The sequence below is a fragment of the Opisthocomus hoazin genome, chromosome 17 (genome assembly GCF_030867145.1).
Source record: "Opisthocomus hoazin isolate bOpiHoa1 chromosome 17, bOpiHoa1.hap1, whole genome shotgun sequence".
NCBI lineage: Eukaryota > Metazoa > Chordata > Aves > Opisthocomiformes > Opisthocomidae > Opisthocomus > Opisthocomus hoazin.
In genome coordinates this window covers 5,203,928-5,219,524 of record NC_134430.1, presented here as the reverse complement: position 1 = coordinate 5,219,524, position 15,597 = coordinate 5,203,928, and the positions used below count along the sequence as shown (strand labels likewise).

The 15,597-nt window shown below is 58.3% G+C and overlaps 1 protein-coding gene across 1 annotated transcript in view; it reads right to left on the bottom strand.

Annotated features, from left to right (window-relative positions):
• The window catches only part of EPB41 (erythrocyte membrane protein band 4.1), a 95,362-nt gene extending 80,473 nt beyond the window's left edge, over positions 1-14,889 (bottom strand). The window contains exon 1 of the mRNA XM_075437780.1: positions 14,801-14,889. The gene's annotated coding sequence lies outside the window, so the exon portion shown is untranslated. The remainder of the gene's footprint in view (positions 1-14,800) is intronic.
• Between the last annotated feature and the right edge of the window lie 708 nt (positions 14,890-15,597).

The window sequence follows — 15,597 nt, the reverse complement described above, 5'->3', positions numbered from 1 at the left end:
AGATTAAATCTAGTCCAGCCCATCGTAGCCCTCTCCAAAACCAACAATCAATTCTTTGTTGAGCGAGTTATTAAAGGGCCAAGCAGCACCCTCCACGGTCAAAGAGACTAAGCGATTTTGCTCTTATAATCCCACTTGGCATCATGGCAGTTAGCCTCAAGTTTTCCTAAATCCAAGCTGCTTCTATCGTTTTCTGTGTGCTTTCCTACTGAAGAGCTGTCCTTTGTTGGTTGTTTTAACAGCAGGAGTTGTGCCCTTTAAGGGCCATTGTTGCCAAACTAAAACCGCGTGTTCTTTGCCGCAGGCAGAATAATCCAGTTTTCAAGCCACGACATCTTTTTGGTACTGGGCTGGCTTATGGGCTTGCATTTTGGGGAGATGGGGAAGGAAGAGGGGACAGCAGGACAACTAAGCCTGTACACCTAGGAATTCCCATTCCACCCAGAATCTGGTTAACTGATGCAAAAAGCTCCCACCGCAGGTTTCATCGGTTTGTGTGAAGTTGATGTTCACTCAAGTCGAAGTCTTGCAGGACAGCAGACTAGCTCCAAGAAGAAAGAGGAATAAAACAGATGAAGAGGAGCATCAGCTCTCTCCAGGCTGCGTGCCAGTGCAGGGAAGAACAGCTCCCTGGAAAGTCAGCTTTGTTCCAGGGCTTAGAGACGGTGCGCAAATCACATTTCTGCCAAGATGCACCATTTAAAGATTAGAGGAGGTCAGCTTCAGATTGCAGGATCGAGTTTTCATATGGTGAATGTTTCTACACTGATAGAGAAATATTTTTCCCCTTAAGTATGGGTAGGAAGTATTAAACATACGAGTGGCTGCACTTAAAGGATCTAGAAAGTGCTTTAAAAAGCCTGGAGAATAGATTCGAGACGGTGCTGTGAATACAAGTAGCGCAGGCTCGGGAAAAGGCAGAATCAGTCTGGCATGGGCCTGAGCTCCAGAAACAGCCTGAGAAATGGACTGAACCATGGACGGAGCCGTCGCAAGAGAGAAGAGACAGCAGCCTAGCAGCACGCTGACCTCCACCAGGTTGCGAGCTCTCCCTCATTTCAAGCACTTCCCCGTTTTTCGTTCCCTGGGAGTCTTAGTGAAGAGAAGACACAACTAAAAATAGAGAAGCGTGCTCACACAGAGTGCTCGCCTCCCTGCCCCTCGTTAATAAATTCCAGGAGACGCTGCTGGAAACCTCTATGTTTGGGCAGCAGGAGGAAGTTCAAGCCCTTGCGCCAGCCTCCTAAACCAAACACGAACAGCCAGCTTGGCCAGCGACGCAGCTGTCACTTCGGCGGGGGACAAGCTCAGCTACGCAGCCTTTGTTGAAATCAACCCAAAAATTACAGTCAGTGCCACCTAGGGACCAGGGCTGAGGCAGAAGAGCCATACCACAAACAGAGGATGTCAGTGGCCGATTTACTCCTTGCGCGGATGAGAAGTCAAACTGCAGCGAGGAGAGGCTCTGGTCTATTTAAACACCACCAGGTAGGTGGTTTTTGAGCTGCAGCTTCTCCCCAGAGAGGCACCAGTTAGGTGAAGCTTTCACAAGGGGCTGCTCAAGCGCAGATTTGACTCCAGACTGTTACGCTCCCAACCTGACCAAAGATTATGCTCCCTTGGCCTCAGAATACTCAGAGCTCCTTGGTCCAGTGAAGGAAAGTTTCAAGATCGGGGTTTATTTAGGACCGGTGTGTACACAGCAGTGAGAGCTACATCCTTGGCGGAGAGCCCTCTGGTCTGTACTCACACATCACTTGCAACCCAAAGGCCGGGCGGCAAATTCACCCAAGCCGTGAAGCCAGCACTAAACAACTGACAGCAGTTTGTTACGGGAGGCTAGACCTGCACGCCAGCAAGCGACACCTGGCAAGACCGAACACTCATTTAATGAAGACTTTAGCCACAGAGAGCGAATACAACTTCTAAATGGAGCACGGGCTACCGTATTTCTTCCAGAAATAAGAGTTGAAGCTCCACACCACCTTGCTCAGTGGTGTTTCCCCTACATGCTATCTCCTTGGACTTTGCAGGGTTTGTCTTAAGCTCCTAACTGGATCAGACTCGTCACCCCGAGTCCTTCCTACAGCTGATCCCACAACCTAATGCAGCACAGCCAAAGGCTGCTGCGAGGCATTTCTGCAGGTGTACAATGATTAATTGGTGCACATTTCCATATCACAAATGAAAAAAGACTTCTTAGCTTGGTTGAAAAGCACTATATTAACCTTTGAAACTGGCAGTCATGGATACCAGCTTCAAAAAGATTAATATCAATAGGACAAAATCCCAGAGGATAGCATCACGTCGCTGCCAGTTTTTCTGGAGCTTTACAAAACAAGTCATTTTGAGGCTTTATTTAAGGTCGTATCTTTCCATACTCATTTGGCAAAGAAAACCCAAAGCAGTTCAGATTTACAAGTAGAATTGAAGTACTGGGGGGGGGGGAATCAGCAGTTGCAGAGGAAAGCTGTGGGTATGGATGGAGAGACGGGAGGAGAGGGCAGGAAGCAGCTTCAGCTGAACTGTCGCCATTGTCACAGTTAATGGCTAAGAATCATCCTCTCTGAAAAAGCTTTGTTCTTGAAATAAATAACATAACTTTGTTAGCTCAGCACATTCTGCAGGTCCACAGAGGCTGCAGGTTAACGTGGTGTACACGGTCCGTCTTTTGAGCAAGGGATGCAGAAACAGCTTTGAGATGCACGCTAGCCGCATCTTACCCCTGCATTCACCGCAGACTGTGTCAGAAAGAAGCTAATAATCATTAAGCTGCCATCTTTTATTTCTAATTATTTGTCTCCACAGCAGGGTTCCTCCAACCATCAAGCAATAGGGAAGCAAATCTCAAAGGAGTAACTGTTTTGAAGAGGGCTTGCAGCTGCCGCTGCATGAATGGCTCTCCAGGAACAGTGGCAACTGCTACAAACTGCCCACAGAGCTCGGAGGAAAGCATCTCTGTTTAGCCTGTTTTTCAATGTTGGTTTTTAGGTCAACTAAAACAGCTTTTCTTATGCAACAAGAGATGCTGAAAGCTCACTTGCTTTTGAGTTTTTGCTTTCATTTAATTAGATGGTAATTCAGAAGGCAGCACTGCTATTTTAAACACCACAATGAGAACTATGTCACTGCCTTACAAAGCGCTGAAGTGAAACCACTGAGCTAAGTCCGCCCTAGAACTTGACACCGCATTGGATTCTGATGGTCTTTTCTGAAGGGGTGGGACAAGCAAAAGAGCTACCCTGCTACCACGCTTCCACGAGAGGTTCAAAGCAGAAAATCTCACTGAAAAGTGGAAAAGCAGGAGCCCTTATTTGTTCTTCTTCTTTGAGCTCTATCTGAACAAGGGTTAAGGGGAGACCCGAGTTCACCACCCAACTGCTGTTCAGCAGCTCCATGAAGCAATGCCCCTCTCTGAGAGACCCACAAATTAAGGGACAGAGAGAAACAATGTCACGTACAGGTAAACTCTGAGATCACAACAGATGGCTCCCAGCATCGCCAACGCCACCGTACGGACTGACACGGCCAGCGGCAGCCCGTTAACGGACACGCCGCACTCGCCACCTCCTTCGCCACAAACATACCTCCGAACGCTTTTTCAGCCAGCGCGCATGACCTCCCCTCAGATTTCTTGACAGGCTTCAAATAATGGCAACATATGTGAATCTTAGCTTGAAGGTCAAGAGCACAACCTCAAGCGTCACAGGCTCCTCTCACTGCACTTGCGTCTTCAGCATTTTTCTTCACGGTTTCTGCCCTCCAACTTCCTGCAGCATGTCCCCATGGAAGCTGCTGGTGGGTCACTTGGCACCAATGCCCAACACTCTTTATCAGGCCAGGAGAGGAGATTCACTTACTACAGCTCCTACGCATTTTATGTTTACCTAAGAGATAAGCCAGGCTTAAAGATGGAAAGGCAACCTGAGCCTGCCGATTTCTCTGCTCGGTGAAGGTCAGGGCTGTCCCTGATCCAGTGAAACTGTACCACACAACCTTTATCTTTGCCATCGCTAACAAGGTACCACTTAGCTTTCTTGTTTGCTGACCGAGATGAATACCAAGCATTCAGCAAGCAGCAGATTTCGTCTTGTATCAGGGTCAAACCCCCAAAAGCCTATAATAAGCAAGAACATTAAAACACAAGTTTCTACCCTCTGTGCAGTACATAAAAGACAACAGACCACTCATGCAGACAAAAGTCGTAGCAAGACTGCTCTGGGGAGAGGAAACCAGGGATCGTTCAGCGTACCAGCCTTCCCCAAGGAGGAAATTCACCCTTGACCAGAGACTTGTCACACAGCGATAACCTGAAGGCTGATCGTGCTCTGCAGCAGCCCGAAGGAGGAAGACCCTCCTGCCGCTCACCTGCTCCAAGACACCCTGGCACAGGTACAGGCGCTGCGCTGGCAGAGGCATGCCTCTCGCTAACCCACTCCGACAGTCACGCGAGCGAGCGCTTGCATTTTCCTCCAAACAGGAGCTCCCAGCCAGCCTGCACCTCTTGCAGTTACACCTCTGTGCGGAGGAGCTGTATTCTGCATTCAAATGACTGCTGAGCGCTTGGTGGGGATGGGAGCTCAGCACCTCTGATCAAGGCAGGTTCTCTAGATAATTAATGATCCTTCTTTTAGAGCCTTGGTAGCAAAGAACAGCTCATTCAGAACGGGAGACAGCTGCTCAGCTTCCAAATATAGCGCTGCACTGACTTCTGTGTAAGAACAACAGGTTTATGCTTGGATTTGATTCATCTCTCCTGCCCTCCCCTGTGAGGCATCGTATAATAACGCTGAGTTTAAGAATAAAGCAATCTGTTCCCAGCATCTTCCTCTGCTTTCCCTTCAAGTCTTTCATCATGACTGGCAGTACACTGAACACACGGGCACGGAGCAGAGCTGCTCGAAATACACTGAGTCTTTCCCACTACTGTGAGAGGAGAGGATGTTACTGGGGAAAGGGGGGTGATGGACAGGCAAGGGGAAAATAGCAGGAGGATACTTTCAATTTGAAAAATAAAAAACGTCCATTAAAAACTTTCGAAGTTTCCAGAGACAGCAACCTCAACACAAAGGCACCACTGCATCCAGAGAATCAGCTTTACCGAGCAGAGACCCCTTCCTTTCCTCCGCCCTGAGCACACACATCTTATTCTGAGAGGCTTTAATACAGAAACAGCACCTCACAGCCAGGCTCAGGGGCAGGCACCAAACCTCTGCTGGGAAACCACGAGAATCCACCTCACCGGGACGATTTTCCCCCCCGTGCAAAGCAGGATCTCTGTGAACGCAAGCTGGAAACCTCAGTGCCTGCCACACTGCTCCAAGCTGGACACGCATTTCCCCTCTTCCCCTGCCAGCAGGGCCTCCAGCTCCTCTCCGCGCCCTGCAAAGCCCCGTGCCTCTGCAGGTCTGCAAAGGGGAAGCCAGCCCAGTGCTGCGCTCCGGCCATCAGAGAGTCCCTTACACAACCGCAGCACTGATTTACCACCCACAGCTGTCAGGAGGCATCTGGGGGGAAACAGGGAGTATGGCTTTCCCCTACCAAAACCATTTTCACTTCCATTTGCTCGCTTGCTAGCATTGAGTGTGCTTTTATCTTCGGGTCAGCACTCCGCAGCCCAGGCTGGCATGAAAAACTACTGCTGGAGGCTTTTTCACGTTATAAACTTGGCCTGGAAATCGCTATATTAAATGCTTTTCAATATCCAAAACCTTCACACACACAAGATAAATGCTGCTGTTTGATAGCAATCGATGCTCCAGAGTTTAAGACAGAATGAGCAGGTCAGGTCATTGGTTAAGCCCAAGCAATTGGTTTCAGCCGTTTCCCCTCGCTGACCTCACGGAGCAGGTACTTACCCAGAGACGAGACAGCCGGGCAGACCACGCAGGCAAAGCACCAACATCCATCACGGGGCAGTGTATAGAAGAGAAAGGAGAAGAGACACTGGTTAGTAAGCAGTTCCAGCTAAACATGAAAAACCCCACGCACCCGCCAGTAAAATCCCTCAAGCCCCACAGCCAAGCGCTCACACTTGTATTTCACACCAGCGCTGCAACAGAGCTCACACACGCGAACTTCGGTGCCTGACTCTTCCCAGAACTGAAGGTGGAACCGGACGTTCACGTTGAGCCACTTCTTAGAAATGTAAACACCAAGCGGGGAAGGAAGAAAGAACAAGGAAAGAAACCCCATTACCCTGACACCACTTCACGCTGATAACGCAGCGAGCGGTGACGCAGGCGTCCCGTGCCTGCCAGCCTCCAGCGAGCACGGCCTCCGCAGCCCCGGCAGCCCGGCATGGGTCGGGCACCGCCGAGCCCTGGGCACAGCCAGGCTGGAGACGCGGCGAGCGTGGTGCGGAGGCTGCGGGCGGCTGGAGGCCATGGACTGGCCCCGTTCGCTTCTGCGTCTGTCCGGCTCCTCCAGCCTTACGTGACTTCTCATGCAAACTTCTGCAGGGGATGGACACAGCCCAGCACCTCCAGCCCCAACCCCGCAGGGCTCCAACCGAGCCCTCTAGTGGGCTTTAAAAACGCAACAAAACACCCACAGACTTAATTTAATTAACACTCTGCCAGAGGCCTCTAAACCCTAATCCTCTCAACAAAAGGATCATTAACTAAACGAAGAGGTTCAAGAGAGCAACGCTGCTCTCAGCCGCAGCCAGGCCGCCTGCGTGCTCCAGCGGGCACACGCCGGGGCCCGAGGAGGGTCCCGAAATCCAGCCAGATCCTCGGCTCACGCCGCAGCCCCACGGAGGGCCCGGGGCCCTGCTCGACGGGAGTGCACACTCGAGGCTGCCCAGAGGGGCTGTGGAGTCTCCTTCTCTGGAGATATTCCAGCCTCGCCTGGCCGCGGTGCTGTGCAGCCTGCTCTGGGTGACCCTGCTTTAGCAGGGGGTTGGGCTGGGTGATCCACAGAGGGCCCTGCCAACACCCACCAGGCTGGGATTCGGTGATTCTGAGCGCTCGTGGCACACAGGGGAAGTCTAGCATGGTGCCGGACTCCTCTACAGCCACCCCGCCACACCGGAGAGACGGGCACAAGCCCGCAGCCATCCTTTGGGATGCACCGCGATGCTGACTGTCACCATCGAGACTGAAACTGCTGAACCACGAGAGGATCTAGCTGGAGCGCTGGTTGTTTTTAAGTGTTATTATCTGCTGATGTCAAGAGCCTGGCAAGCAGGTGAAGAAGAGCTCTCCTGTCAAGAGGCAGCCTCGGTCCTTCAACTGCAGGCTGGGAAAACACCTCCATCTCACCCAGCCCTGCCAGCACGAACAGCAGAAAGGGGTTTCCTCCCTCAGGAGAGCGGGGTGTACGTTGGCCGATGAATTTACAGCACGCAGGGAGCAATCCTGGAAGGTGTAGTCAGGGAAAAGCCTTTACAGTCCAAGTCTCCCAGCCCACAAGCTTCGCTCCAGTGCGAGAGGGATGGAGAGCTGGGGTTGCCCTTTGCAGGGGGCTCTCTTGGAAAGCCACCTCCAGCTTCTGAGATCCAGAGCAGCTGCAAGGAGCACATGCACGAGACTGCTCACTAGCATGGTGAACAGGAGCAGAACAGAGCTTAATTACAGGGCAGGGATCGTTCCCTCTGGGTTCGGATGTCAGTGGCAGCCTTGGCGGGGCCGTGCAGCCCCACGGGACAGGCGTTCCTCGACAGTGCCTGCAGCCAGCGCAGCCTCTGCCTGTGCCACGCGCAGAGCCTGTGGCCAGCGGCATCCCGGCTGGGGCTCTGTGATGACCTGCAGAGCCTCAGCTCGCAAACATGAGAACCCAAAACACTGAAGACTTCAGGCATTGCTTGCAAAAAAGTTTCTCTCGCTCAGCAGCAGCCTGCACAGGTCTCTCTGGAGATGCTGCTGCAGCCCACCTACAGGTACTGGTCCCCTGGTTTTGGTGCTGTATGTGAGCACCCCAGTATCAGCAGCAGCTTCTGAAGCTCAAATCTGAGCTCCAGCCGTGGCGTTCCCCAGGGCAGAGACTGCAACAGCTGCTGGTGGGGCAGACTCGCACCCCAGAGGCTGCCACAGCCTGGGGCAGGGCTTTTAGGGTGGCCAGGACGTGCTTTGGCCCACTACCTCTCCCCAGATCAACCCAGCCTTCCCTGGAGGGACCTCACAGCCCTCCAAGGTGACAGCCAAGCCCACCGCAGACCCTCTGTGTTCGGGTTTGTATGCTGGAAAGCATCCACAGAGGTCTTCATTTTCAGTAAGTCCTTTTCAGGACATGCCTCCAGGATAGAGCCGACATGTCGTCGAGGCCTCCTTGCCTGAAGATGCAGGAGCAACTGTTCCCAGAGCTAATGAGGCTGTCCTGCTTTGACCCGGGGCCGTTTTCAGCAAACACAGAATAAGCAGTCCTCTCCACATTCGCCTCCTGGAATAAATCCCAAGAGCTCCCGTCTCCCCAGCCCGGGCAAGAACACAGATGGTCACGGAGATTAAAACATACAGAGAATTAACCGCCCCGCGCAAATGAGCTGCTTCATCCAGCCCAGCGCTGCCAGGTGGTCTGAGGGACAGCGCTTGGATGTCACCATCACGGTGTGCTGAGCTCCGATAACAGCCTCCTATCGACCAGAACAGGGGGCCAGAAAGCCGAGAAGTTTGAAGGCAGTTTGTAGGGGAGGGAAGATGCAAACTGCCAGAGCCAGGCAGCTGCCGTAACCACATTTGCCTCTTGCTACAGCAGTAGAATTAAAAACAGCGGCACCAGGAAAAAGCCTGGCCAGCAGCACAGAGCAATTCCGACTCGGATAGTTTGTGTATTCCCAGCGAAAGGCAGCTCGGATGGACCGAACGGCGATGCAACCCCAACATGAGCCGTCTGCAACTCCAGCTGCTTCCCCAGTGCCTCTGACCGCTGTTTGCACGGCACCGGGCACCCACGGGCCAGCAGCGGGCAGCGAGGGAAGCCCACACCAGCCCCTGCTGCTTTCCTAGAAGGCTGAAGTCTTGGCACCCGGCCGAGGCACGGGATCTGTCAGCACAGCAGGAAGGATCCGACCATGGCATGGGGATGAGCGACTTTCCTGAGAAAGGCAGGACTTTCTCCAGGCTGCCTCCCGGGGAGGAACTGCACCCCAAACCCACGAGCACGTTAGCATCACCAGCAACAGGGTTAAACCTTATTTTATTTTTACTCAAAACCAGAGGAAAAAACTCTGAAAGGAATGGACTTCTTGCTCAGCCACATCCCAGCTGCCAGTTGATATGTTTAAGGGACAGGTTTTAAGCCATGCGAGGATACGGATGACCACGTTGCTATTAAAAGCCCCCACTCCGCATCTGAGGAAATCCCCAAGCAGCGCAGACCCCACCTGCCAGCCCGCGGCGAGGCTCCTTGCAGCCGCAGAACGGCCGACCCCAACCATGCGGGAGAGCTTCACCTCCACGACAGACACCGGCACCTCCACGCACAGGCGGAGAAAGCCACGTTACAGCCGGACGCGGCTGCGGGCCGGGCCAGCACCTGCCCCAGCACCTGCCCTCCGTGGCTCTCGCGGATGCAGGGAGGTGACTCGGCGCTGCTGCTGTTTGATGCAGACCCTCCCCCCAGAGGAAGAGCTCACGTTCTGCAGCGCCTGCAGACAGCTTACCCCCATCTCCACGGGTTTTTGGAGAGCGGATACCGAAATACAAGCCCTTAAGGGCTGGTGCTGTCTGGCAAGCGGTTAAACCCTCGCCGCAGTCCGGGCACAGCAACCAAGCAGGGGTCGGCTGCCAGAGGTCGCGTGCGGCATTTAAACGCTGTACGGCATCAGTTGCGGTAACGCTGCAGCTCACGGCTCGATGATGCTTCACGGCACTGATCCGCTCCGGCTCCCACCCACGCCGAGCAGAGCCCAGCACCGACACCGGGTTCTCCAGACTGAGGGCAGCCTCAGAGCCTCCCCGCGTCTCTCACCCCGCCGCTGCGACGCGCTGCTCTGTTTGCGACACCCCCAAGCTTGCCTTAACACCGCTGCGGTCGGAGCGCGGTCACTCCAAAGACCCCCAGCGCACGTCAAGCCTCACAACCCCTTGCTCAAACCCAGCTCAGGTCAGCTGTGCCCAGATGTAATTGCCTACATGGCAGCAGCTCGAAGCCGCCTCTGACACGAGGACGTGTTTGTGCTGTCAGCCCAGGGCTCCTCCTCCTCTTTTGCTGCCTACCAGGGTGCCAAAACTTGCCTCACATTAAGTGGACCAGCAAGAACTTGACCTCCTTCCTTGCTGCCAAATCTAGCTTCCCCAGCACCGGCAGAGAAGGGCAGGTTTCTCAGTCACCTGTTTATGAACAGGAGCGGAGAACATTTTAACAGGGTTCGTTCAGTTAATTGCCCAGCACACGCGAGGCCGCTGGGAACCACCCCAGCCCCACACGAGCTCGCACACGGCCGTGGGCTCAACGGCGGCATGTGGCCCGGCCTCTGGGGAGCGTTTCGGGGTGCAGGGCCTGCCCTTGCTCTTCCATTCGCTCATCCCCAAGCCTTTCGCCAACGCAGAAGAAGCCTCAGCATCCTCCCAGGCGCATTTTCCCAGCTGCCTTCAAATCACCGAGCTGCAGGAGGCAGCAGCAAACTCTAGCCAAGAGTCCCAGCAAAATAAGACAACCAAGCTCCCTTCCAACCTCTGCTTCTCAAATCTGCAAGCCAGGGGCAGCTTCGGAGCCTTTCCCGAGCAGCAGGGTCCAACTCCCACAAGGCTCAGATAACACAAAGCCATTCTGACCCGGCGTTTTCTGTCCCCGAGCAGCCACCCGGCCGGGAGCCCAGCTGGTGCCGGTGCGCGCCCTGCCCGCGGCGCCCCGTGCCTGCACGTCCAATATTTCAGGGTTTTCTCCTGGGGCATCAGCAGGGAACTAGAGACAAACCATGCTAATTGGATAGATGAAGAGTCCTCTGCAGCCCTATAAAGCTGCGAGCAGCTGCTTGAAACCTCTTTTGTAAGAGTTTCATCTCAGGAGCAGGCGTGGATTAAATGCCACAAACGCTCTTCTTTTCTCTGTGCAAAGTGCATTTTTCCCCCGTTGCGGTCCCAAAACAAAAACCAGACCTGCAGATCAAACGAGGAAATTGAGCAAACTTTGAGCACGAACAATAGCAGGAGGATTTTCCAGACCTTCAAGCTTGTTTTGCAAGTCCCAGATTATGTAAAGCGCCGCTCTGCCGTGTTCGGGGAAGCCGCGCTGGCCGCCCGGTGCCGGAGCCAGCTGGCACCGCGCTGCGCTCCCGGCACTGCCTCCACCTCGCAAAGGCAGCGAGCTCTTGGGCAACGCCACAAATTCCTTCCCAGGCACCTTCCACTGCAGCCGTTACCACGTGGCAGCAGCTGCCTTTCATTTTACACCTAATTGTTATGTGATTAATCATCTTCCCAGGGTCCGGGGTTGTTTTCCAGACTGCCACCCTGCCCAGGCTCTAGGTGCTACACCAGCTGCCCTGGGAGAAGAGTCTCCGTGGTGTCTGCAGGGCGGCTTTGCCCCACGGCGAAGCGTCCCTCCACTAATCCTTGGCTGTCCTGCCAGCTGGGGTACGCCGGAGGGGTGAAGCGGTTATCGCTGCGCACACATCCTCCGGGAAAACAACACGAGGGGCTGAACTCATCCCACGCTCCCAGCTGGAAAAACCCCGCTGGCAGCCCCGAGGCAGGCAGGACGGGAGCCGCATCCCCCGTACCCGGCTCCACACACGATCCGTGTCCCCTGGCAATGGCCTCGCACAGGGTCCCGGTGTGTTTGCCTAATTAAGCCCTAATGAAGCGCAGAGATCTATTGTGGGGCTGGCAGGGGAGCAGATGTGCCCCCTGAACCTGGCTGCTGTCGAGGGGAAGCCCGCTGCCGTCTCCAGGGTGAGTCAGCAGGGAACGCTCAGGCCGGGATGCTCAGCCCTGCAAATCCCAGACCCCGCCGCTCCGTCAGAGCCAGGGAAGGGAAAACGCTCTGATCATCAGCAGCCTCCAGTGGGGAGCGGCCCGCAGACCCCAACCAGCAGCCCCCAGTGGGGAGCGGCCCGCAGACCCAGCAGCTTCCGACGGACCCCACCACCCTGGGACACGCTGCCCCAGGCAGCCCAGCCCGGGACGGCACGGCTTGGCTCAGCACGGCCCCGGTGCTGACGGCGTAAGGGACGCCAAGAGCCACGAACCGAGCCGCCACGGCCTCGGCGGAGCGGCCAGGGCGCGAGACCGCTCCGAGGGGTCGTCCCCACGCACCAGCCCCGGGCTAAGCACGCAGAGCCGGCGGCAGCGTCTCCCCACGAAGCCTGACTCAGAGCCTCGCACAAATCACTCGGTGAAGATAAAAATGCCTACAATGGACAACCCAGACGTCCAAACCTTTCCTGGGCGAAATCTCCAGGCTGATGGTGGGCGAGTCCCTCCCCCCCACCTGAATCACACCTCAGCCAGTTCCCACACCGCAGCCTCCAGCGCGGCCAAGAGCCAGTTTCGACCCCAGACTTCCAGCCACCGCAGCCGTGAGCCTCTTCCCGCAGCTGGAACGGGCACGAAGGTAAAACACGGCTCGGCACAGCTGGACAATGCCCGCCCTCCGGAGCGGGGCCTGGCTGCAGCCCGCTCTGCTCCCCAGGGAACGGCTGCGGACGGAGCTCCGACAAACCTCCGTTACAGATTAAATTAGTGACACATCTTCCGAGTGCCCCGCTCGGAGCACAGCCGATGCTTTGCTTACCCTCCCAGCGACCTTCACCCACCGGCAGCTCCCAAAGGACCGGGCTGGCCGGGGGGACGTGCGGTGCGCAGAGCTGCGGCTGCAGGCAATTCCGGCAGCTGCCAGGCTGCGCGCTGGGAGGAGAGAGCCTCGCCAGAGCAGCACCGCCGCAGATGAGAAGGCACTTTCTCTCCTCGGCAGGGTTTCAAACCCTCTCGAGAAGGCCTGAAGTTTCTCTCCAGCGCAAGGAAAAGCTGAGCAAAGGGACGGGAGAGGCCCTCGCCGCCCGCAGAACAGCTTGAGCGCGACCACAGGGAAGCAATTTGATGCACGGAGGAACTTTTTGCCGCCGCTGACTCGCCGTTACCACCACGACACGCAGAAGCGGCACGCGCCCCGCTTCGGGCGAGAAACAGGAGGGACAGCCAGCGCCGCGATGAGCTTGGGAAGACCCCCGTCTACACATGCCCCAGCGCTCGGAGAGGAGCCGTGAAACGCTGCGCACCTGGGGGGGGACGAACATGAACTGCTCCACAAGTTCTCGTTGCCTCCTTTCGGAGACGGGCACAGCGGAGCCGCGTCACCCCCGGGGCACATTTAGCTCGAGGAGGACAACGGCTGCGGAGGAAGGGTTGAGCCAAACGGGGAACCGCAGTCCCGTGGCACCCGAAGCTCTGGCGCGGGTGCAAATCACTCCACGGCTAACGGGGTTACGCCAGCAGCAAGGGGGCACCGAGGGGAGCGCGCGATGCCACTGGCAGCCCTGACCCTGGCTCTCCCGGAGCTGCACCCCCACCTTTGGTAAAGCCCTAGGAAGGGAGCGGCAGAGGCATGGAGAGGGTTTTGGGGTGCAAGAACCCAAGCTGCTCCCGCGCCCCGAGGCGGCTCCTCTCCCGCGGGGCCGCAGAGATTCCTCCGCACCGTCGGCCTTCCCCATCGCCGGCCGTTTGCTCTGGCTCCGGCTCCCTCAGTCCCGCTGCCGGGGAGCTGCTGGTGCACCCCACGCCAAACCCCGTGCCCCTCGCGCAGGGTCACGTCACGTCAGCCCAAGCTGGCAGCTGCCAACGCCACCCACCTCCAGCCTTCAGCCCCACGGAGGACGGGGCACCCCAACACCCGCTCCCGCAGAGCAAACATTGATTTTTGCCCAGCGCACGGCAATCCTCGGGCGAGGGCCGAGCCAAGGCACACCCCTCCGCTGCAGCACAGCCCGACAGACAGCCGCCGTCCCTGCGACTCCGGCCAGCGGCGTGGACCCCGTGGCGCCTGCCGAGCCCAGCGCCAAGCAGGGAAGGCAGCAGCCCCCGGCGCGGTGAGCAGGGTCACCGGCCCCTCGTCCCGCTGCGGCTGCAGGAGGGAGAAAAGAGATTGCAGGAACAGCCGGGGACACTGAGCCCCACCGCATGCTCCTCCGGACGCAGCCCAGCACCGAGCACCCCCGTCCAAAGGGGGACGTGGGGAGATCAATCCCCTGCCGCTGCGCGGGGAACCGGCGCAGAAAGTCGACGGCGAGGTTCCAGCGCGGCATTGACGGGCGCTGGGACAGGTATCGGCGGGAAGAGGCAGGCCCAGGCTCCCGCTGCTCCCAGCTCGGCCGCCGGCTTCGGGAGCCGCCTTGGCGGGCGCAGACGGGGTCTTGGAGAGGGGGGAAGCAGCGTGGGGCCCCCAGACCCCCAGAAACTGGAGCCGGGCCCAGCTGCCAGCGTCCAGGGAGGGTCGGGGTGCAGGGGGCACCCGAGCCCCTGCAGCTGCACCCACCTCTTCCCCCAGCTGCCCCAGAGAGAACAACGCTACCAGGGGAAACAACCCCGTCCTGGGGGCTGAGGGACCCCCCATCCCACCCACCTCCCAGCCCCCCCACTGCCCCCCGGGGCACCCCAGCCCCACCTGCAGCCCCACGCACTCCGGCCCCAGCCAGGGTCCCTGCTACAGCCCCATTCCTCCCCGGACACCCCCATTTCCCCACAGCCCCCCCGCCCCACCCCCTGTGGGTCCCCCACACCCCACGACACCTCACATCTCGCTTGACCTCTACGGGTCCCCCCGCCCCAGGGCCCCTCGGACCCCCCCAGCACCCCAAGCCCTCTGACCCCCACCCCATAACCGACCTGGCCCCCCCGTCGGACCCCCTACCCCCCCGTACCGGGCCCGGGGCCGCCGCTCCGCTCCGCACCGCGCTGCCTCCACCTGCACCGCAGGCCCCGCCCCCGTTGACGTTGTGCGCCCCGCCCACCCGCGCCGCCGGCCACGCCCACTCTCTGCCAGCGCCGCCGAAGGGGCGGGGCCGGCGGCGGAGCGGCGCTGCAGTGGGCGGGGCGAGCAGGTGGCGGTGCGGCGTCTCCGGCGGGCGAAGGGGCGGGGCGAGATTCCCCCTCCCCTCCTCCTCCTCCTCCCCGCGGGGGGCCGGGGCGTGAGCTCACCGCCGGCCTCCCCGCGCCGCCGTGACGTCACCGCGCCATATCGGGACGCAGGGCTGGGGGGTCCCCCCGCACCCCCACCCGGGGGTCCCCGCCCGCCGTTCGTGCGCGCTCTCACCCGCCTCCCGGGTTTGTTTTCCCCTTTTTTAGGGGAATCGCCCCGGGGGGGCCGCGGAGCCGGCGCGGCCTGGCCGGGGCCGATAAGGGCCGTGCGGGGCCCGGCCCCGGCCCGGGCTATCGGGGCCGCGCAGGCGGCGGTCGCGGGCGGTGGCGGGGGAGCGCGGAGGGGGGGAGGATGCCGGCCCGGGGCTGGGCTCCCCCCCGCCGGCCGCTCCGCATGCAGCCCCCGGCCCCCCGGAGCAGGGAGCTTTGGGGGAGCCCCGGGGATCGCGGCGAGGCGGGGACGGAGCCGTGAGCTGCCAAGCCGCCCCGAAGCCCCCCGGCCCCGCTGTCGGCTCCCGGGGCTGTTTGTAACCCGGTGTTGCGGCCGTGCGGGTCGGAGCGGAGCCGCGTTTTGTGGCTG